The following is a 23,748-nucleotide window of genomic DNA, read 5'->3' on the forward strand; positions in this document are numbered from 1 at the left end:
TCTCGTTTGCTTATCGAAAAGTTGTGAAAGAACTGTGATTTTGCTCTGAAAACACCATGATTTATAAAGTAGCTACTTAGATGATGATGATTCATTTCCTCTAAGGTAGATGTTTGTCCCTATAATAACACATTTCACAAGACTCCTGCAAGAAAATTCTTGAGAAGGGAATTAAATTAAATTATAAGAATATTTACCTCATTGGGGCGCCTGGGTGGCTTAGTCGGTTAAGCGTCCGACTTTCGCTTAGGTCATGATCTTGCAGTTCGTGGGTTCGAGCCCCGCGTCGGGCTCTGTGCTGACTGCCAGCTCAGAGCCTGGAGCCTATTTCAGAGTCTGTATCACCCTCTCTCTCTGACCCTCCCCTGCGCACGCTGTCTCCTCTCTCTCTCTCTCCTAGAAATAAATAAAAATATTTAAAAAAAAAAGAATATTTACCTCATTTCAGTACCTTTTCTTAGGTTGCAATGTATGAAACTTAAAGACACTACATTTGCTTATATATGATAATGTGAAAAGTATCCTATTATTTAATTTTTAGTTTCTACTATAAAAGATATATTAGAACTGACCAATCCCACTTTTCTAGTGGGAAGTCATAATAATTTTTAAGGGATATTGAGGAGGGAGACCCTAGATGTAAAATTGTTCATTTCTAGAAAAGAAAAATTAGGATATTCCTCCCTTGATAATCCACATAATGTGTTTTTACTTCAGTGAAATGAAAATAGCATTAATTATAAATACATTTACAGATTCCATTACTCTATACAGTTTTTTTTAAGTCCTGCTTAAATGGTATAATAGCCCTGAAATATACAATTGGCTCTTTATTATTTAATCCAGGGGTTGGCAGCACCAACCACAAAGCAGAGCCAACTACATCATGTCACAAGAAGGGCACCATAACTTCACGCTAATGGTGAGAATCATGTGTGGAGAGCAAATCTGGTAACAAAAACCAGGCTTGGAATGCATGTGGTGCCTGGTGTTGCTTTTCCAGAAAGGTTTTCATTACAATAATTAATAGCATTTTTTTAAGGAGGAAAAACAGGAGAAAAGGAGAAAAAAAATTCATTGTCGTCGGTGGCAAGAGTACAAGGAATGCTATCAGGAGTGGGGGTGGGGAGACACAGAATGCACATAACAGAGTACAGACATGTGCAGCTTTCCTCCTGGGAACTGTACACACCTCTGCCCAGTGCACATGTGGGTATTACATATTTATGCTTGGATTCAAACTGCAGCTCCACAGCAACTAGTTTTGTGACCTTGCCAAGTTACTTTATCCCTCTTTGCCTCAGTTTCCTCATTTGTAAAATAGGGTTATTAAGCTTTACTTCATAGTACTGATATGATGTTTAAATAAGGTGTCATATGTAAAGCATTTAATGCATTGCCCAGGACACAATAGAGCTTTTATGATTAGCTATTCATATTATCATCCATATTTCCATTTTGAAACTTATCTTCAACTGGGGCAACTGAGTGGCTCAGTTGGTTAAGTGTCTGACTTCAGGTCATGATCTCATGGGGTTCATGGGTTCTAGCCCCACATCATGCTCACTGCTGTCAGTGCAGAACCCACTTCGGATCCTCTGTCCTCTCTACTCTGCCCCTCCCTTGCTTGTGTTCGTTCTCTCTCTCTCAAAAATAAATGAATATTTAAAAATTTTAAAAAAACTTTTAAAACTTATTTTCAACTAAAGTATCTGTTATTCAAGTGAAACCAGTTACTCACATCCAAATTTTAATTATTGCTACCATTTCTAAGCAAACATGACATCACTGATCCTTTCCTACCACTTCAATCAACTCGTTGGAGAGCACTTACAGGTCACAAACATGTCAGACACAGACATGAATAGAACACAAGTCCTCTGAGATAAGTATGTGGCTGAGACTGACACAAAATACTGGGCATGCAGGAAAGAAAGAGCAATTATATTTAATTGGGGGAATCAAGGAATGCTTTACAAAGGAAATGACATCTGAGCCAATTCTTAAAGGAGAAGCAGGTTTGAAAGGGAGGAAGGTGGAGAGGAAAGAGTTTACTCTAGGACATAGAACCAAGAGCCCTGTGTGAAAAGAGGAAGGGAGACGAGAAGGGAAGTGAGAAGAAATGAGCCTAGAGAGTTGGCACATACAGTGGAGAGCTGTGTGAGAGCTACAATTAGGATGGGGTATGATGGTTAATTTTATGTGACTGGGCCTCGGAGTGCCCAGACATTTGGTCAAACATTATTCTAGAGGTGTCTGTGAGGGTGTTTCTTGGATGACATTAACATTTGAATTAGTAGAGCAAGTAAAGCAGATTGCTCTTCCCAATATGGGTGTGCATCACCAAATCAGTTGAGGGCTTGGATAAAATAAAACAGCTGGCCCTCCCTCAAGCAAAGAGAAACTCCCCCTGACTGACTGCCTAAGAGCTAGAACACTAGTTTTTTTCTGCCTGTGGATTCAAGCTGAAATGTTAGATTTTCTTGGGTCTCAAACCACCAGCTTTCAGACTAGAACTAACACCATCAGCAATCCAGGGATTCCAAAGTGCCAAATGTAAATCTGGGGACTTAAAATCCTCCCTAATCACATGAGCCAATTCCTCAAAAACAATCGACCAACCAACTATTCAATCCCGTAGGTTCTGTTTTTCTGGAGAATCCTGGCTAATACAGGGGACGGGGGAGGGAATACTCAAGTGTCCCTATTCACAGCTCTCTTCCTCAGTTCTTCTGAGGACAAGTCTGTGACTGTACATGGATTCTTTGATGTGTTTCCAGGGCTAATAGGTAAAACTGCAAAATTAAGGAAGAAAGATGGGGACAGATTGATTTATAAAAGTGCTAATATGAAGCTTCTCTTCAAGAAAAGATTCAACTCAAAGGCTAATAAGAGGATGAAAGAGAGGTGGACAGAGTTTTGAGGAGGAGTTGGCAAAGAGAGGTAGGGAAAAGTGTACCTTAGTGTGTGCCTTTACAGAGAAAGCTGTGCAAAAAAGGGTTTTGGGGGAAGTTTTGCTATGAGCTCTATGTGGCAATGTTCCCTGTGGTCAAGAGACTCCAGTGAACACCATACTGCTTTCTGAAGTCAGATTCATGTTACTTTGAGATAAATCACCATATTGAGGGAGGGTTCAAGGAGAGAACATAAAAGGCCAGTTTAATTTGAGTTGTTCAAAATAAGCCCTTCATAAAAGATAAAAATACAAGTAGAAAAGAAACTACTCACCAGAATTCCTTTTGGGAAGAGCACTGTATTAGCCAGGGTAATGTAATAGACATTCAGTAAATAGTGACTTAATTAAATATGAGATTTTGTTCTCTTCTATGACAATAGGTCCAGAGATTGAGAACCTGGGCAAGTAAATTATCTCCACAAAGTCTCAAGGTAGCTCTGCTATTTTCCTGCCCTGCTATTCACCTCCAAGGTTACCAGATGGCTGCAGCCCTATGAATTACTGCGTCTGTTTAGCCAGGAAGAAGGGGAAAGGACAAAAGGGCACTGTGTTCCTTTATATCAGGAAATCACAGTTTTCCCCAAAGCCCATATAGCTTATATACAGCTTTTTGGCTGTAAGAAAAGCTTGGGAAAATTAATACTTTATCTGGGTTCTGTTAGTAAGGAAAACAAGTAAATAGGTATTAGGTAGACAAGTGGCAGAATATGCCACATACAAAATATTTAATTGGAATAAATCTCTTGATTAATCAATTCAAATAGAGGCTAAAGCCCTGATTGGACCTGAATGAGGACAGAACTTCCCTGCTTAAGGAGAGGAAATACTTAATTGCTCCCAAGGCAGCAATTAAGAGAGAAGTGAGAGGAAGAGCCAGCAAGAGCATTGCACATCATGACTCCCCACTTCTGTTCTCTCCAAACCTTTGGTAAAAAGGTACTACCCCTCTCACTCCTCCAAAAAAGTCATAAAACATTTGATATTAGTGGCTTTCTTGTGGAAACCAGAAAGGTCTGGACTTCTGCATCTAATATGTCATGCGCTAGAATATTAAATCCTTCTTGGTTTGGGGAGCACAGAGACAGGGAAACTCAGAAAGAACTAAGCCATCAAAAATCCTAGGAAAGGTCCATGGAAGTGCCTTCTTCAACCACATATATGCCAATCACCAAAATACCAGTGACAAGAACTCCATTCCAAAATTTAAAATGAACTAATTTCATCAATGAATCACTTAATTTTACTTTTTTTTTTCAATTCTAAATCAAAATCAAGAGGCATATTGATGACCACCAGTTATACCCTGTGAATGAAGTAGTGTGTGGAATTTATGTAACCTCTTTTATTTGCCAAGTAATGCTCTTCTTTTCTGGATACATAAGTGATGCTTCGTAATACTCCCCCAACACAAACTTTCCTGAATTTGTGTTCTACTGCAATGTGACAAATTACCACAAATTCAGTGCCTTAAAACACCACCCATTTATTATCTCACAGTTTTCATGGATCAGGAGCTCAGGCACAGCTTGACTGGATCCTTCACTCAGAGTCTCACAACGCTGCTGTCAAAGCATTGACCAGGCTGCATTTCCATTTGGAGACTTGACTGGGCAAGAATCCACTTCCAAGCTCTTCAGGTTTTTGGCAGACTTTATTTCCTTGTGACTGCATGACTAGGGGCTTAGCTTTTTGCTAGCAGTTGGCTGGAGGTCTCCTCTGATCCTAGAGGCTACCCATAGCCCTTTGACATATGGGCTTTTTCAACACGGCTGTTTATTCATCCAGCAAGAATCTGTAGTTCCAGTCTACTAATACAGAGTCTTATATAATGTAACACAATCACAGGAGTGTTATTTTCTCACTTTTACAATATAACATAGCCTAATGATGAGAGTGACATCCAGTCATCTTTATATATGTGTATGTGTCCTGCCTACATGCCTAAGTCCTGCCTGCACTCAGGCATATATATATGTATATATATACATATATACATATATATATATACCACATATACATACATATATATACACCACATATTCTCTATATTGACATGTATACATATATATATACACACCACATATTCTTTGTTCATTCATCAGTTGATGGACACTTGGGCTATTTCCATAATTTGGCTATTGTAAATAATGCTGCTATAAACATTGGGGTGCATGTATCCCTTTGAATTACTGTTTTTGTATATTTTGGGTAAATACCCAGTAGTGTAATTATTGGATCATAAGATAGTTCTATTTTTAATTTTTTGAGGAACTTCTGTACTGTTTTGCACAATAGCTGCACTAGTTTGCATTCCCACCAATAGTACACAATGGTCCATTTTCTCCACATCCTCGCCAACACTTGTTGTTTCTTACGATTTTTATTTTAGCCATTCTGACAGGTGTGAGGTGATATCTCACTGTAGTTTTGTTTTGCATTTCTCTGGTGATTGGTGATATTGAGCATCTTTTTATGTGTCTATTGGCCATCTGTATGTCTTCTTTGGAGAAATGTCTGTTCATGTCATCTGCTCATATTTTAATCGGATTATTTGGTTTTGGGGTGTTGAGTTTTATAAGTTCTTTATATATTTTTTGATACTAACCTTTTATCAACTAAGTCATTAGCAAATATCTTCTCCCATTCAACAGGTCAGCTTTTAGTTTTATTGATTGTTTCCTTTGCTGTGCAGAAGGTTTTTATTTTGATGTGATCCCAATAGTTCATTTTTGCTTTTGTTTCCCTTGAAAATGTGCAAACAACCTGAATAGACATTTTTCCAAAGAAGATATATGAATGGTCAAGTACATAAAAAATTGCTCAACATCACTATCATTAGGGAAATGCAAATTAAAACCACAATGAGATATCACCTCATGCCTATTAGAATGGCTATCATCAAAAAGACAAGAGAAATGCTGGCATGGATGTGTAGAAAAGGGAAACCTGTGTTGGTAGGATTATAAATTGGCCCAGCCACTCTGGAAAACATGAAGGATCCTAAAAAATTAAAACTAGAACTGCCAAATGACCCAGCAGTGCCCCTTCTGGAAATATATCCAAAGGAAACAAAAAACAGCAACTTGAAAAATATATGCACTCCCATGTTCATAGCAGCATTATTTACAATAGCCATGACATGGAAACGACCTAAGTGTCCATTGATGGATGAATAGATAAGTTGTAATACACACACACACACACACACACACACACACACACAGGGGAATGTTTTTCAGCCAGGAAAAAATGAGGAAATCCTATAATTTGTGACAACATGGATGGATATTGAAGGCATTACGCTAAGAGAAATAAGTCAGACAAGGAAAGACAAATTACTGTATGATCTCATTTATATGAGGAATTTAAAAACAAAACCCAAAAAACCCCACCAAACTCAGAAAAAGAGATCAGATTTGTGGTTACCAGAGATGGAGGATGGAGAGGGAGAATTGGAGGAAGGTTTTCAAAAGGTACAAAGATCCTGGGAGTTCTCATCACATGGAGAAAATTTTTTCATTTGTTTTATTGTATCTATATGAGATGATAGATGTAAACTAAATCTAGTGTGGTAATCATTTCAGATATATGTCAATCAAACCATCATACTATCTACCTTAAACTTACACAGTGATGTATATCAATTATTTCTCAATAAGATGAAAAAAATTAACATATCCATCATCTCATATATCTTCTTCTGTGTACATGAGAGCACTTAAGTTCTACTTTCTTAGTCAATTTCAATTATTAGCTTAAAGACATTCTGAGCTTTCTTTTATTATCTCCTTGATTTGTGTGAAATGTGTACTAGATATCTGTTTAATTATTCATACTGTTTATTTATTCATCTTCTCTTTTTCCTCATCATCAGTCCTGCCAAAGATTTGTCTACTGTGTTGGCCTTTCCAAAGAACCAACTTCTGACTTTGTTCCTCTCTATTTTATCTTTATTTTTTCTATTTCATTAATGTCTGCTCTTATTTTTCTTTCCTTCTATTTTCTTTGGGCTTGCTTTGCTGATCTTTTGCTATCTTAAGTTGGAGCTTAGCTTATTAAATTTTCAGCCTTCCCTCCTTTATAATTTAAACATTCAAAAATAGACATTTCCCTCTGCTTTGGCTATATTTCATTAATTTTGATTTAGTATTTTCTTTATGGTAGTTCTAGGCATTTACAAATTTCCATTTTGACTATACTCTTACTTGTAAGTTACTTAGTAAATGCTTTTAAATTTCTAAATATAAGAAAGTCATATGGGCTTAATTTTAACTTTTCATTGAAGAGTAATATGCATACACAAAGTACATGTTATAAATGCACATCTCAGTGAATTTTTACAAACTAAATTCAGCCATGTCATCAACACAAAAATCAAGAAACAGAATTTTGCCATGACTCCAGAAGCCACCCTTATGCTCCCTTCCCATTCACTACCCCTTCCCCAAGAATAAATAGTATCCTGACTTCTAACAGCATAGATCTGTCTGCTTTTGTATTTAATGTAAATAAAATTGTACAATATCTATGTTGTTTGGTCTCCTTTCATTCAACCTTATATTTGTGAGATCATCTATATTGTTGCATGTAACTGTAGTTTGTTAATAGTCCTTGCTGTAGAATACCTCACTGTAAGAATGTACCACAATTTTTTTTTATCCATTCTAAGGTTGATGGACATTTGAGTAGTTACTAGTTTAGGACTGTTGTGAAGAGTGCTGCTATGAACATTCTAGTACAGATTTTTTGTTGAATGTATGTATGTATTACTTTTTTAATGTTTGAAAAATAGACTTTATTTTTGAACCAGTTTTAAGTCCATAACAAAATTGAAAGGAACTAGTACTGCCTTCCTCCTCCATCAACATCCCCTACCAGAGTGGTACATTCAATACAGTTGATGAAAGTAGTGTTGTGCTCAAATTGCAAGTACCCATAGACCTCCAAGGAGCCGACACTGATGCAAGTACATAAGGGTCTTTATTACAAGCTTGAGCAGGGGCTCACCCATCAACTGGCGCAGTGGCAGCAGGGTGAAGCCCCTAACAATAGTGAGCAGGGTTTTTATGGGGTAAGGGACGGGGGTGTTACAGTGCACTCGTTGTACATATAGCATCATCACATAAGCACCAATCATAATTGTACAGCACCCATGGTAACAGTTTTGACCATTCAGGATCTGTGAGGTGTCCGTTACTTTTGGCAGGACCCAATCATGACCTTTGAGAATCCTTTGAAAATGACCAATTATGAGGTGAGCTCAAAAGGCCTACGTGGGGTTTAGGCAAGCAGTGAGTGATTGGCTAGTTTGTACAAAGTAACTACCTGCAGTTACCAGCCCTGACACAGGCCACAGGAATGTTACACATTTTTGGTTGGCCGACCTGAGGGTGGCTTCAGCTGAAGCTTTTCCTGGAACTGGGGCTATGTGCAGCCCGAGGTTGCTCTTAATGGAGGACTTAATTTCAGGCTCCTCGGGACATTAACACATCATGGTTTCCTTTAGGGTTTGCTCTTAATTTTATACATTCTATAGATTTGGACAAATGTATCCACCATTATAATATACAGAATAGTTTCACTACTCAGAAAATCCTATGTGTTTCACCTATTCAACCCCCCTTCCTCCTAACTCCTGGCAAACACTGATCTCTTTACTGTCTCCATAGTTTTGCCTTTTCCAGAATTTCATGTAGTTGGAATCATACAGTCTATAGCATTTTGAGGTTGCCTTTTTTCACTTAGTAATGAATGTATGTATGTATTTCTGTTAGAGGAAAAGAATTGTTGGGCCATAGCTTATGGGTGTATTCAGCTTTAATTGATGTGGCCAAATAGTTTTCCAAAGTGGTTGGACCAATTTATACCCCTACCAACAGAGCTGGTTATTTTTTGTACTTGACTTCTAACTGAAGTGCATTATGGTCAGAGAATATGATTGGTATACTATGGATTCTTTAAAGTTCATTGAGATTCTTTGATGTTCAGTTTTTCAGAGACTTCTCAGTGCTTGAGAAATGTGCATTCTATATTATGAAAAACTGTATGCCAACAAATAGAACAATCTAGAAGAAAGGGATAAATTCCTAGAAAACATAAATTACTGAAACTGAAACAGGAAGAAATAGAAAACTTGAACAAATGGATAACCAGCAAAGAAATTGAATCAGTAATCAAAAAACTCCAAACAAACAAAAGTCCATGGCCAGATGGCCTTAGAGATTATTCTACCAAACATTTAAAGAGTCAATTCCTATTCTTCTCAAACTGTTTCAAAAAATATAAAAAGAGGGAAAATTTCCAAATTCATTCTATGAGGCCAGCATTATTGTGATACAAAAACCAGATAAAGACACCACAAAAAAGAGAACTACAGGCCAATATCCTGATGAACATAAATGCACAAATTCTCAATAAAATGTGAATGGAGCTAGAAATTATAATGCTAAGTGAAATAAGTCAATCAGAGAACGACAACTACAATATGATTTAATTCATATGTAGAATTTAAGAAACAAAACAAACAAGCAAAAGGAAAAAAAGAGAGAGAGAGAGACAAACCAAGAAATAAACTCTTAACTATAGAGAGAGAACTGATGGTTACCAGAGGAGAGGTTGGTTGGCGGGATGGGTGAAATAGGTGATGGGGATTAAGTAGTACACTTTTTGTGATATACAAAAGTGTTGAATCACTGTATTATACACCTGAAACTAATATTACACTGTATGTTAACTAACTGGAATTTAAATAAAAACTTAAAAATAATGTGCATTCTGTAATCATTGAAATATGGTTTTATATTTGACCATTAGAACTAATCTTATCAATTATAAAAACTAACAATTGCACTGAATTATTTTTCTCTGTTTTGTCTACCAATTACACAAATAGATGTGTTAAATTACCACACTATGTATATACAAGTTAATATTGATATCTCTGATTGTAATGAATCATGAGGTCCATTTTTGCCTTTCTTCTTTTCTTATTTAAACTTTCTTACTCCAACAGTGAGAAACCCTGCTTTTATTGTCTATACTCTATTTATTTGTTCTATCTTAGTATGTACATAATGTACTTTCAAAATTACTTATCCATACCCCTGTGAAAAACAAATTTACTAAGTTACAGAATTGTGTACAGTTTCTACAGAATCCAGTCAAAATATTGTATTCCAAAGTTACGTTAGCTCTTTTCTTCCCTACCTTTCCAATGCAGTAATATTATTTATTTGTAAAACAAGTTTGTCTATAACTCTTCGTACTTTGATTTGGATTCCCACTTACTTATTTTTGAGAGTATGTGAAACATAATCATGGTTCCAATAGAACTATTTAAAAAGGTATACCCAGAGAAATATTGCTCTTTTCACATGCCCACTACTCAGTTCTCAACCCCCCAAAACTTTTTGCACCCCTTGCTCACCAATCGCTAATTTCTGGTTTATCTTTCCTATATTTCTGTTACACAAATGAAAAAGAAAGGTCGTGTATATTTTCTTATAATATTTTTTCTTACATAAATGCCTACCACCTTATCTTGTACTTTCTAATTGTTCTTTTTCTTTTTATCCTATTTTAAGAAGTTTATTCTATAAAAGTAAATATGTAATCACAAAAAGCTACATTCATTTATATTACTGAGTAAAATATAAGAACATAAATAGAATGAAGCCAAATCACAATAGTAACACAATATTTGGAACCCTATTACAACACAGTCTTTCGTTTCCTTAAAATATGACCCTGTTAGAGCTCTGTTGCACATGGATACTGCATTGACTTTCTAAAATATGCCCCTGTTAGAAATAAGAGTAATGCTAAAGTAAGTTTTTCTAACAATAAATTTTCTTATAAAGAAAACAATCAGAATAAAATTAAAGCAGAATAAAAAATCTCTGGTGTCATAGAAATAAAAAGATATGATAACAGTTTTGAAATAATAATACAGGGGTGCTCCTGGGTTTGTGGTTTGAGCCCTACATCAGGCTCTGTGCTGACAACTCAGAGCCTGGAGCCTGCTTCAGATTCTGTCTCCCTCTCTCTCTGCCCTTACCCCACTTGCACTCTGTCTCTGTCTCTGTCTCTGTCTCTGTCTCTCTCTCAAAAAATAAATAAACGTTAAAAAAAATTTTTTTAAGGTAATAATATGGAGCACCAGGGTGGCTCAGTTGGTTAACCATCCAACTCTTGGTTACAGCTTAGGTTATGATCTCATAGTTTGAAACTCTAGCACAGAGCCTGCTAGGAATTCTCTCACTCTCTCTCTACCCTTCCATCTCTCTTTCAAAATAAATAAATAAACTTAAAAAAAAAATAATAACACAAGAGGCATGTAATACTGATGTGATTTGATGTGGGGTCTAGGAGCAAATGATCAAGAAAAAATTCTTGAGATGTTTGTGGTACAAAAAAAGGTGGTTTTATTAAAGCACAGTGATATGACCTTTGGGCAGAAAGATCTGCACTGGGATTGTGAGGAGCAATTAATTATATACTTTTAAATTGGGAGGGGTAGGGGCACCTGGGTGGCTCAGTTGGTTAAGTGTCCAACTTCTGCTCAGGTCATGATCTCACAGTTCATGGGTTTGAGCCCCATGTCGGGTTCTGTGCTGACAGCTCAGAGCCGGGAGCCTGCTTCAGAGTCTGTGTCTCCCTCTCTCTCTGACCCTCCCCTGCTCACTCTCTGTTTCTCTCTCAAAAATAAATAAAACAGTAAAAAAACAAAACAAAACAAAAAACTGGGAGGGGTAGAGACAAAGCAAGTTTCCAAAAGGGTTTTCATATGTTAAAGAAGACTTATAGGATCCTGGAGGCCTGGCTATTGTCAGGTTAAGATTGTTTTTCCTGGAGCAAAGCATTAACATTAAGACAACTGGGAGTTCCTGGAGGAATGACTTACTCTGCCTGTCTCAAGTTTGTCAGTGGGCTGCTAGTTGTAAGGAGATTTAATTTTACATTTCCTTTTGCCTTTGCTCTCCTCATCATGCCCCCTGAACAATTTTGACCCTTAAATCTTTAAGGTTGCTGAGGATAAACAGTCATATTCTGTAACTTCTTCTTGCTGAATAGAGGTATAGAGCTGTCTCTAGGGGTCAACATTGGTCAGATGGGTAACTTAGCTGACCAAAATCTTCCTCCAAGAGTTTAACCAGTCCCTAAAGGAAGGAGAGGGATCGTTTAAAGTGTCAGTTTGATTATTCATGTCTTTTAGTAACCCTGTCACATTTTTGTGGTAATCTGGAGTATATACATAACACTGTGCTTTAATAAAGCATATGTTCCTCTTTGAGCTAGTCAGAATATCAAGGGCCAGTAGGTTTTAGAGAGCCGCCTTTTGAATTTGTGGGTGACTGCATGCTGGGTTTAGTTAAGGGTGGCCACAGTATGCTTGGCTGAAGTCTCTATTTGCAATTTTACACCAATAGAGGCAGCTTCTAGGACAAATATGGTTAATAAGAGATAAAACCATCAAGAAGCCCTCTTTGTTTTGTTTTGTTGTTTTGTTTTGTTTTGTTTTGTTTTAATATTTTTTATTTATTTCTAGGAGAGAGAGAGAGACAGCGTGAGCAGGGGAGGGTCAGAGAGAGAGGGAGATACAGACTCTGAAACAGGCTCCAGGCTCTGAGCTGGCAGTCAGCACAGAGCCCGACGCGGGGCTCGAACCCACAAACTGCGAGATCATGACCTAAGCGAAAGTCGGACGCTTAACCGACTAAGCCACCCAGGCGCCCCAAAGCCCTCTTTGTTTTATATCTAGCCTTAACAATATCCTAATTATGAGGAATCACTGGCAAGTGGGAGAAAACCAACTGTCATCTGCATTATCAATAGAAGAATCTTAAATGTTCTATTTTTCTAAGTTTATTTTTCATTACTTTAGTCAAACTAAGAGTTTTTTCCCCCCTCACAAAGTATAACCTCTATTTCTATACTTTTACTAGTCCTTCTTAAAATTTCAACTCACATATTTGATCAATGTCTAAAGATAATCAGTAAGTCAGCTTTTCTCTAAATAATCTCAGAACCTTTATAATCATAAAACTAATGTTTATTCAGTAGCTGCTATTTATTAGGTACTGTTGTGAGCACTTTACTTACAAGTCATTTAAGGACTAAGAGGTTAAGTAATTTGCCCATGGCTACACAGATAATAAATCACAATTCTGGGATTCAAACCCAGGCAGCCTGGTTCCATAACTGTGCTCTTGAAGGCTATGTTTTATTTAACCTGGAACTCTTGAATTAAGATTACCCTCCTCATATCTTACATATTACTCCTATCTAGTATTTTCTTCTTGGCTCACAATTTCTCGTTGAATTTCATGCCTTCCTTTGGAGAACATTTTCCTTGATCCTGATAGGTAAAAGGTAAAAAATTCTCAGTTTTTGTCAGAAGGTGTATTTACTTAATGGTAGCTTAGCTAAATTGACGGTTTTTTCCTTTCTCGGTGCTCTGAAGATATCATTCCATTGTATTCTCATTTCCATGTCAGAGATGAGGAGAAGTCTGCTCTAACTGTCATACTCTGTAAGTTACTTGTTTTTTCTCTCTGCTTGCTTTTGTAAACTTTTTGTCTTTAGTGCTCCACAATTGATCCAGGACATATCCAATTGTGAATTACTTATTGAGTAATTAGGATTCATTGTGTACCTGAATCGGAAAATATATGTCTTCATATTTCTGGAAAATCATTAGATAAGATCTCTTGAAGAATATCTCTCCCATTCTTTCCATTCTTGCCCCCTGGGACTTCAACTAGATGGATATTAGACCTTCTCGTCCTATCGTTAGTAATTGATATTTTTACTCCCAAATTAGGTTTTATTATGATTTATTTAATGCTTTTTTTCACCATGTTTTATTCATTTCTTTGTGTCTTGAAAACTCATTTGCATTTCTTTTCTACATGTCCCTGAATATAACGTATTGGTTTGTGGTATTTGTTAATTTTTAGGAGATTTTGTATCCTAAGAAAAGATTAGCCATTGTTAGTCTCTGAAGATATATTTTCTTCAGAATTTATCAATTTTTCTTTTGACTTTGTTTATGTTATCCTTTAGAGTGCAACTATTTTTAATTAATATATAGTCAGACTTAACAAGTTTTTACATTATGGATTCTATTCTAAATTTCAGATATTGCTTTTAAAAATCCTTCTCCAGGACAGATACCATATGTTTGCACATACAGGTGGATTAGGAGGAACTTAACAGAGGACCATGAGGGAGAAGAAGGGGAAAAATAGTTGGGGAGAAGGAGGGAGGCAAACCATGAGAGACTCTTGAATGCTGAGAACAAACTGAGGGCTGGTGGGGGTGGGGGAGAGAAGAAGAGGGGTGATGGGCATGGAGGAGGGCATTTGTTGGGATGAGCACTAGGTGTTATATGGAAACCAACTTGACAATAAACTATATAAAAAAAAAAAGAAAGCATAAATAAATAAATAAAAATAAAAGTCCTCCATCCCAACTCATTAAAAATAAATCTTCCATGTTTTTATCTCACACTTTTATGATTTAATTTCTATTTTTTAATAGTAGATCCATTTAGAAATTATTTTTGTATAAAGACTGAAATTCATTGCAGAGATTATATTTTTCAAATAACCAGCCAATTGCCTTAAAGCATTTCATTCATCAAATAAACCATCTTTCATCCTACTTTTTTGGATTGATTTCTGGATACTTACTTTTGCTCCACTGATCCCTTAACTAGTACCAATGATGTTAATTAGTATAGTTTTATAATATGCTTTAAATATCTATTGGAGTTAGTTTCTCCCTTCCATCACCTATTACTCTTATTTTTTCATACTTTAACTAGACTTGCATATAATATTTTAACTAGTAACTTTAGAATTTGCCTATCTAGTTCAAAAAATCTTAGGAATTAACCACTTAATTGAAATCTCTTTCTCCTTTTTGAGATTATAAACTCCATCGTGTCAGGGACTGAGTCTATGTTGTTCACCATTGCCAGAAACTAAGATAAAATGCATAGTAAGTATTCAAAACATATTTGTTGAATAAACTAATGAGTGAGTGAGGCCAAAATCACACTCTCCTGTTTTATAACTCCCTGATCATCTCATTAATTCAAGAAGAAAAAAATTACTCACAGTTAAGCTTTGTTTCTTATTCCTGTCTCCTACTCCCTTACCATGCTGATCCCGGGAATTTTCCTCAGTACACTTCCATCTGAGCCAGTTTCCCAGGCAAACTGACCTAAGACATAGAGGGATAGGCTTGCACACTCTCCAGGTAATACCCCAGATTATTTGATAAGTGTTAGTCAGCAGAGTTTCAGATTATATTCCTTGACAAATACTTGAAGTTTTCTTTTGCTAATAAAATGTTTGTCCAGGGGCACCTCAGTGACTCAGTTGGTTAAGCATCCAACTTTGGCTCAGGTCATGATCTCATGGTTCAATCTTTGAGCCTTGCATAAAGCTCTCTGCTGTCAGCACAGAGCGCACTTCAGATCTTCTGTTCCCACCTCTCTGCCCCGCCCTCCCCCAAAAATAAACATTAAAAAAAATCTGTCCATGCACTTAAGAAAACTGATGGCCCAAAATAATTATTAATTCTAAATAAAATGCATCCCAACTGTCACCTTTTGCACATTTTCTGAACATGTATTCTATAGAATGCATCTTGCTAGATACCAGTCACATACATTATCTAATTTATTTTTTTTAATGTTTTTAATGTTTATTTATTTTTGAGACACAGAGAGACAGAGCATGAGCAGGGGAAGGGCAAAGAGAGAAGGAGACACAGAATCTGAAGCAGATTCCAGGCTCTGAGCTGTCAGTACAGAGCCCGACTCAGGGCTCGAACTCAGGAACCGCGTGATCATGACCTGAACCCAAGTCAGATGCTTAACCAACTGAGCCACCCACATGCCCCTATCTCATTTAATACTAGTGAGAAATGGGTATTATTTCCATTTTATAGATGAGAAGTCAAAGGTTCTGAGATGTCAATAATTATCACATAACTAGTCAGTAATCAAACCTGGCTTCAAATCTAGATCTATATGTTTCCAAAAATTATGTTTCTTGCCCTAAAATCATTATACTTCATTTAAAAAAATCAAGCATCTAGTATGGTTCTTAAGTGTTTAGATGGTTTTCTTTTTCTTTAAAAAAAATTGTTTTTAAATGTTTTATTTATTTCTGAGAGAGAGAAACAGCATGAGCAGGGGAGGGTCAGAGAGAGAGGGAGACACAGAATCTGAAACAGCCTCCAGGCTCTGAGCTGGCTGTCAGCACAGAGCCTGACGCAGGGCTTGAACACATGAACCATGAGATCATGACCTGAGCTGAAGTCGGACGCTTAACTGACTGAGCCACACAGGCACCCCTGTTTAGATGGTTTTCTAATCCTAACATTTTCAAATCTGTCACTTTGATCAATTAATGAGTCAATAAGCATTTATTGCTACTTCAGTACAGTGAGGCAAAGGATGATCTTTTTTTTTTTATTAAAATACTGGATCTGGGGTACTTGGGTAGCTCAGTCAGTTAAGTGTTTGACTCTTGATTTCAGTTCAGGTTTTGATCTCAGGATCGTGAGTTCAAGCCCTGCAGTGGGCTCCATGCTGGGCATGGGGCCTACTTAAAAACTAAACTAAACTAAAAATAAAATGAAATGCTGGATCATTTGGAAAATATAGAGAAATGGTTATACCCTGGTAACCTTTATGTATTTACATAGGCCATGCAGGAAAATGCTTGAACCACATCTAATTAGAATCTTGGTACAATACCTTGTGATCCTCCCAGGGCATGACAGGATAGAAGGCCTGTGAGGAGCTACTCCAAAATCATGTCCTATTTGTTTCCCTATCTCTCCTGAAAGGCTGTTGTGAAACAATTTCTCACTACCTCCTGGGTTCTGATGACATTCGAGGCTTTCTGCTCCATCCCTCTAAGAATAATGAAGCAGAATATAAAACTACCTAGCCATGCAATTTAGAGTTGGCTCTTCCATAGTGGGGTATCCCACAAACCTAATTGCCATCATCCAGCCCCTTTTGTTTTAGTGTTGTCCTTGGTGTGTGGGACAAGGACCATGGGAAGCTTTTATGCTTTCACTCTCTGTACAGTAAAAAAGTACCTGAATCTAGAATTTGCTCATTGTATCTTTATGACTAAATCAGTCAGGCATTGGCCTTACCTTGTCTTGTGTGTGCTTGACAGATACTAATATGAAAAACAGTAAAACTTGATCTCTGCCTCACATCACACATAAAGTGGATTTTAAATGGATTGTAAACCTAAATGTGAAAGACAAAACAATAAAGCTTCTACTTTTTCAAGACTTCTTCCTTGAAACATGGATTTTTTTTTTATTGTTTATTCAATTTTTGAGAGACAGAGAGACAGAGATCGCGCACGTGAATGGGGGAGGGGCAGAGAGAGAGAGGGAGACATAGAATCTGAAGCAGGCTCTAGGCTTCTGGCTGTCAGCAGAGAGCCCAATGCAGGGATTGAGCCCACAAACCACGAGATCATGACCTGAGCTGAAGTCAGATGCTTAACTAACTGAGCCACCCCAGAGCCCTGACACATAGGTTATTTAGTAGTGTGTGGCTTATTCTCCAAATATTTTGGACTTTTCTAGCTTTCTGGTTTTTCTATTTTATTTAAAAAAATTTTTTTTAAATAGGTTTCATGACTAGTGCAGAGCCCACCACAGGGCTTGAACTCACAATCCTGAGATCAAGACCTGAGCCAAAATCAAAAATCCAAAGTTTAATTGACTGAGCTGTCCAGGTGACCCTCTGGTTTTTTTTTTTTTTTTTTCCTAGTTTAATTCTACTGTGGTCTGAGGAACACACTAACATACTTTATACGATTTGTATTCTTCTAAGTTTGTTCAGGTGTGTTTTCTGGTCTGGAATATGGTCTATTTTGATGAATGTTCCATGTGAACTTGAAAAGAATGTGTATTCTGCTTTTTTTTTTTTTTTGGATGAAGTACTTTATAAGTGTCAATATTAGATCAAGATAATTGGTGGTGCTATTCAATTCAACTATATCCTTACTGATTTTCTGCCTGCACAATCTACCAATTACTGAAAGAAAGGAGTTGAAGTCTCCAACTTTAGTGAAAGGGGAGGGAGCATTCTGTATTCCCATGATTGTCTCAGTTTTTCAGTGGGACTGTGTTTCTAGACTATGATCTTATTTCTCCCCATAGGTGAGACAGAAAGGCTAGAAGAGGCTGGAGTTGGGCAATTTTCCTTCTCCCCACTTTAGAAAAAGCTCTGGTAATCCTTTCTGTTGCTAAGTATGCCTTTGCTAAGGAGAATACACTAGATGTTTCCAAAATGGTTGCTTTTCCCCTCCCTCCAGCAGAAACATGAACATTTGTCTTGCCTCTTCACTCTAAGAAACTGATAGAATCAGCAATACTGAAAGGCAACCGATGGAATAGCAGAAGATATTTGCAAATGACATATCAGATAAAAGATTAGTATCCAAAACCTATATAGAACTTATCAAACTGAACACCCAAAAAATAAATAATCCAATGAAGAAATGGGCAAAAGACACGAATAGACACTTTTCCAAAGAAGACATCCAAATGGCTAACATACACATGAAAAGATGCTCAACATCATTCATCATCAAGGAAATACAAATCAAAACCACAATGAGATACCACCTTATGCCTTTCAGAATGACTAAAACAATTAAATAGAAAAAATTTTAAAATTTGTATGGAACCGCAGAAGATCCTAAATAGCCAAAGCAACCTTTCAGCCAAAGCTGAAAGCATCATACTTCCTGATTTCAAATTGTACTACCCAGATGTAGTAATGAAAACAATATGGTACTGGCATAAAAACAGACACGTTGACCAATGGAACAGACACAAGAGCCCAAAAATAAACCCAGACATATACAGTCAACTAATACTTTGACAAATGAGCCAAGAAAACTCAAGGGGCAAAGGATAGTCTCTTCAATAAATGGTGCTAGGAAAACTAGATATCCATATGCAAAAGAATGAAATTGGACTAAGTTTGGGCAATCATAAAAAAAGTTACTATAAACAATTATGTGCAGATTTTTGTGTACGTATACATTTTCACTTCCTTTGGGAGAATACCGAGAAGTTCAATTGCTGGATCACATAGTAAAGAGTCTGTTTAGTGTTGTAAGAAACTGCCAACTGTCGGGGCGCCTGGGTGGCTTAGTTGGTTAAGCATTCGACTTTCGCTTAGGTCATGATCTCGCGGTTCGTGGGTTCGAGCCCTGCGTCGGGCTCTGTGCTGACTGCCAGCTCAGAGCCTGGAGCCTGTTTCAGAGTCTGTGACTCCCTCTCTCTCTGACCCTCCCCTGCTCATGCTGTCTCTCTCTCTCTCTCTTCTAGAAATAAATAAATAAATAAATAAATAAAATTAAATAAATAAATAAATAATTAAAAAAAATTAAAAAAAAGAAACTGCCAACTGTCTTCCAAAGTGGCTATACTACTTTGCACTCCCACCAGCAAATTATGAGAGTTCCTGTTGCTCCTCATCCTCACCCATTTGGTGGTGTCAGTGTTCTAGATTTGGGCCATGTTAATACGTATGCAGTTGTACTTCATTGCTGTTTTACTTTACAATTCTCTGATGATATATGATGTTCAGCATTTTTTCATATGCTTATTTGCCATCTGTATCTCTTCTTTTGTGAGGTGTCTGGCTCATTTTTTTAACCAAGTGGTTTTTTTCTTATTGTTGAGGGATTTTTATACTTTTTTAATGATTATTTATTTTTGAGAGAGACAGAGTGGGAGTGGGGGAGGGGCAGAGAGAGAGGGAGACAAGAATCCAAAGGCTCTGAGCTGTGAACACAGAGCCCTATGTGGGGCTCAAACTCACAAACTGTGAGATCATGACCTGAGAGGAAGTTGGACACTTAACCTACTGAGCCACCCAGGCACCTCTCTTATTGTTGAGTTTTAAGACCTCTTCATATATTTTGGATAACAGTCCTTTATCACATGTGTCTTTTACAAATATTTTCTTCTAGTCTATGGCCTATCTTCTCATTCTCTTGACAGCGTCTTTTGCAGAGCATGTAGATTGCTTTTTTAAACTCATATAAGAAGCATTCCTCATACTATTATAAGAAACTTGCAATTTTACTGTGATAAAATATACATAACATAAAATTTACCATTTTAACCATTTTTAGGTATATATTTCAATGACAATAAGTACAGTCACACGGTTGTGCAACTATCATCACTCTGTCCCATCCACCCAAACTGAAACACCATATCCATTAAACAATAACTCCCGATTACCTACCCCATTCAGCACCCCTGGCAACCACCATTCTGTGTTTTGTCTCTATAAATTTGACTATCTGGGTACCTAATATATATGGAATCATGCAATATTTGTCTTTTTGACCTTGCAATTTAACATTACAATATTATTCAATTATTATTGAATATTAAATATTAAATTAATTAAATATTAAGTACAGTCCACCCTTAAAGGGTTAAGGGTACCAACCACCATGTAGCCAAAAATCCATGTATAACTTTTCACTCCCCAAAAGCTGAACTACCAATAGCCTCCTGTTGATTGTAAACCTGTTGATTGTATGTTATAGATATTTTATGCTGTATTCTTACAACAAAGTAAACTAGAGAAAAGAAAACCACATTCATATGGTTATGAAGGAAACCATAAGGAAGAGAAAACACAATTACAGCACTGTACTATAAAAACAATCTGTGTATAAGCGGACCAGCCTAGCTCAAACCCCTGGTGTCCAATGGTCAATAGTATACAGAATTTATTGACTCTTTTCCTATTGCTGAATATGTCTATTGTGGTTCTAATATTTCACTTTAGATTAGTGTATTTATGCATTATCTGTTTTATGTAACATTATATCCTTAGAATAGACTCTTATGGGTGTAATCACTGAAAACAAAGTGTATGAGTATTTTTAAGAACCTTCATACAGTTTTCTCACTTTGCAAAACAGTCTTATCAATTTGTGCACTCAGAAATTATGTAAGATAGTGCCTATACTCTCACCAGTATTATAATCTTCCCAGCGCTAATTTGGCCAGGAAAAAAAATAATCTGTTATTGTATACCTCTGACACTTGTGAGACTGACCAATTTTTCATGTTTGTTAGGTGAACTCTCTTGTAGACTGTTTATATCCTCTCTTCATTCACCTAATCTATTCTTAATGATTTTCTTATGAATTTATATAACAAAATTAGCAATCTTTTACCTATCTTATGTTTTCTGAATACTTTCTCAGCATGTTTGCTTTTACATTTTTGTTTCTTTTTTAACATAGAGTGGTTTCCAGGAATTTTTAAAAATAGGATACAGTTAGGAGAAAGAAGAAGAACAGTCACAGTGAACTTTAGAATTCTCTTTCACACGTGTGACTTCACAAGACATTAATAATTTATCCCTAAGAGAGTCAAATCCTCTACGTTTTCTACAACTAAGCCAATGCTTTTGCATAATATTTAAAATCAAATTGGCAATTAACCTTGGACAATAAAGCAATGATGTAAAATGACCTTTGCAATAAACACTGTAAGAGTCAGGTGGCTCCAGTCAGCAGCAGCTGGAACTACTCTGTAGAATAACATGTGTATTACTCTCTGCTGTTTTCAATGCCAAATACAACTAAGGTCATTACTAATTTGTACCAAAGATTTCAGAGCAACTAGCAGACCATAACCAAGATATACAATTCTTATCTTGTGAACAAGGCCAAACAACTTGAGTTGTCACTGATTTCACTATGGAGAAGCTGTGGATTTCACTGTGGAGGCTTATTTTTCTTTATCCATATTTTGAGAATAAGCATCTTTCCTTGGTAGGCCAGATAACAGAATTTAGGGAAGGAGAAAAAAATACCTCAAACATAGAAAATATAGAAATTATTACAATCTTGAGCAAGCCACAGATAGTCCTAGGACATTTGTTTATGCACCTGGGCATTTATGAAAACTAGAGGAAAAGAAAAGCTGCATTTGTTGTGACAGTAACACTCAACTTTGGAGAGAATTCTACCATAGTTTCTCTGCCCACACCTGCCATGCAATGACATTTTGCAAAAGAAATTAGTGAGGATGATAATCTAAGTCACTCAAGGTCTACATGACTCTGTTTCCTGGTTTGCTTCTTTTTTTTCCCTATGTTCATCTATTTTGTTTCTTAAATTCCACATATGCATGAAATCATATGGTGTTTGCCTTTCTCTGACTGATGTATTTCACTTAGCATAATACTCTCTAGCTCCATCCACATCATTGCAAATGGCAAGAATTTATTCTTTTTTAAGGCTGAGTAATATTCCATTTTATATTTATATGCCACATCTTCTTTATCTATTCATGAGTCATTGGACCTATGGGCTCTTTCCATATGGAAAAGACTTTTCTTGAAGGAATAAATAAACAGATTTATGTTTTGCCTTTTCTCCTATCCCCTCCCTTTATCCTTTATCTTCCTTCTTTTTTCTTTTTCTCTTAAAACACCTGTGTTCCAGCGCTGGTTTTGATACTAACTCTGTGGGTCACTGTTTATTCTATAAAAATATGTAAATAATAGAAATATCCTTCTCTAACTTACAGACAGAAATATCATGTAAATCCTAGTGAAATCACACATGGGACATCAATCAAGAGAAAGGAATTAGATAAATCAAAGGTATCGTGTTGATAATTTTTATCTACTGACTAAACCATAGACTCGTCTACAAAACTAAGAAACAATTAGGAAAATCTAGAAATGAGTGCAGCAAGGGAAGGGTGACAAACTCTCAAAGGGTATCCGAAGACCCATTAGTGCACCATCACCTTGTTTTCCTTTCCTAGTTAAAAATATAGCATTACTTGGGGCACCTGAGTGGCTTAGTCGGTTGAGCATCCAACTCTTTATTTCAGCTCAGGTCATGATTTCATGGTTCATGGGATGGAGGCCCTGGTTGGGCTCCATGCTGACAATGTCCAGCCTTCTTGGGTTTTTCTCTCTCTCCCGCTCTCTCTCTGCTCTCCCCCTACTCATGCACTTATGCATGTACTCTCTCTAAATAAATAAAAATTTATATATATATAGTAGATGGTCCTAAGGAGTTTTGTCCTGATCCCAAGAGCAACAGGGAGACATTTAAGGATTTTTAAACAGCTACGCATTGTGACATGATATACTACCACCCCAACCCAATATATAGCATTACTCAAAACATTTTCTGGGAGGTTAAGTAAAACTAACCCCAAATTGGACAGTTGACCTCATTTCAAAGGACATTAGCCCTTTGAAAAACCAAATTATTTACAGAAGAAGCATTTTTCAATTTTGCTTAAAATAGGATTTGAAATAGCATCCCCTTCACCACCACTCACTCCACTCCAGCTTTTCTCATTCTGTTCCACATCTAAAATATATTTGGGATCTGACTCTTCAGATAATATTAACAGTTCTCTAACAGCTTTTTCTAATGGGGTGGAGAAACATGTTCCTGCTTAGAAATTGCTACATTGCAATTCCAGAGCAATCTCCTTCAATGGAAGGTTAACCTAACTAGTAATTGGCAAATACACATCATGAAAAAGAGAAATTGTAATAAGAGGAGAAAATTAAGGCATACTTGGCTCAGAAGTCTTAGCTACTGCCAGAATTGCCCAGTATTTGCAATAAAAAGTAAAAGAGGGAAAGGTAACTGCTTTCTTGTAAAAATAAACCTACTCGTTTGTGAAACAAAACAAAACTTTGGTTTATATGAGTCCTTGCTTCT

The sequence above is a fragment of the Crocuta crocuta genome, unplaced genomic scaffold, assembly GCF_008692635.1.
Source record: "Crocuta crocuta isolate KB4526 unplaced genomic scaffold, BGI_CrCroc_1.0 scaffold10, whole genome shotgun sequence".
Lineage (NCBI taxonomy): Eukaryota > Metazoa > Chordata > Mammalia > Carnivora > Hyaenidae > Crocuta > Crocuta crocuta.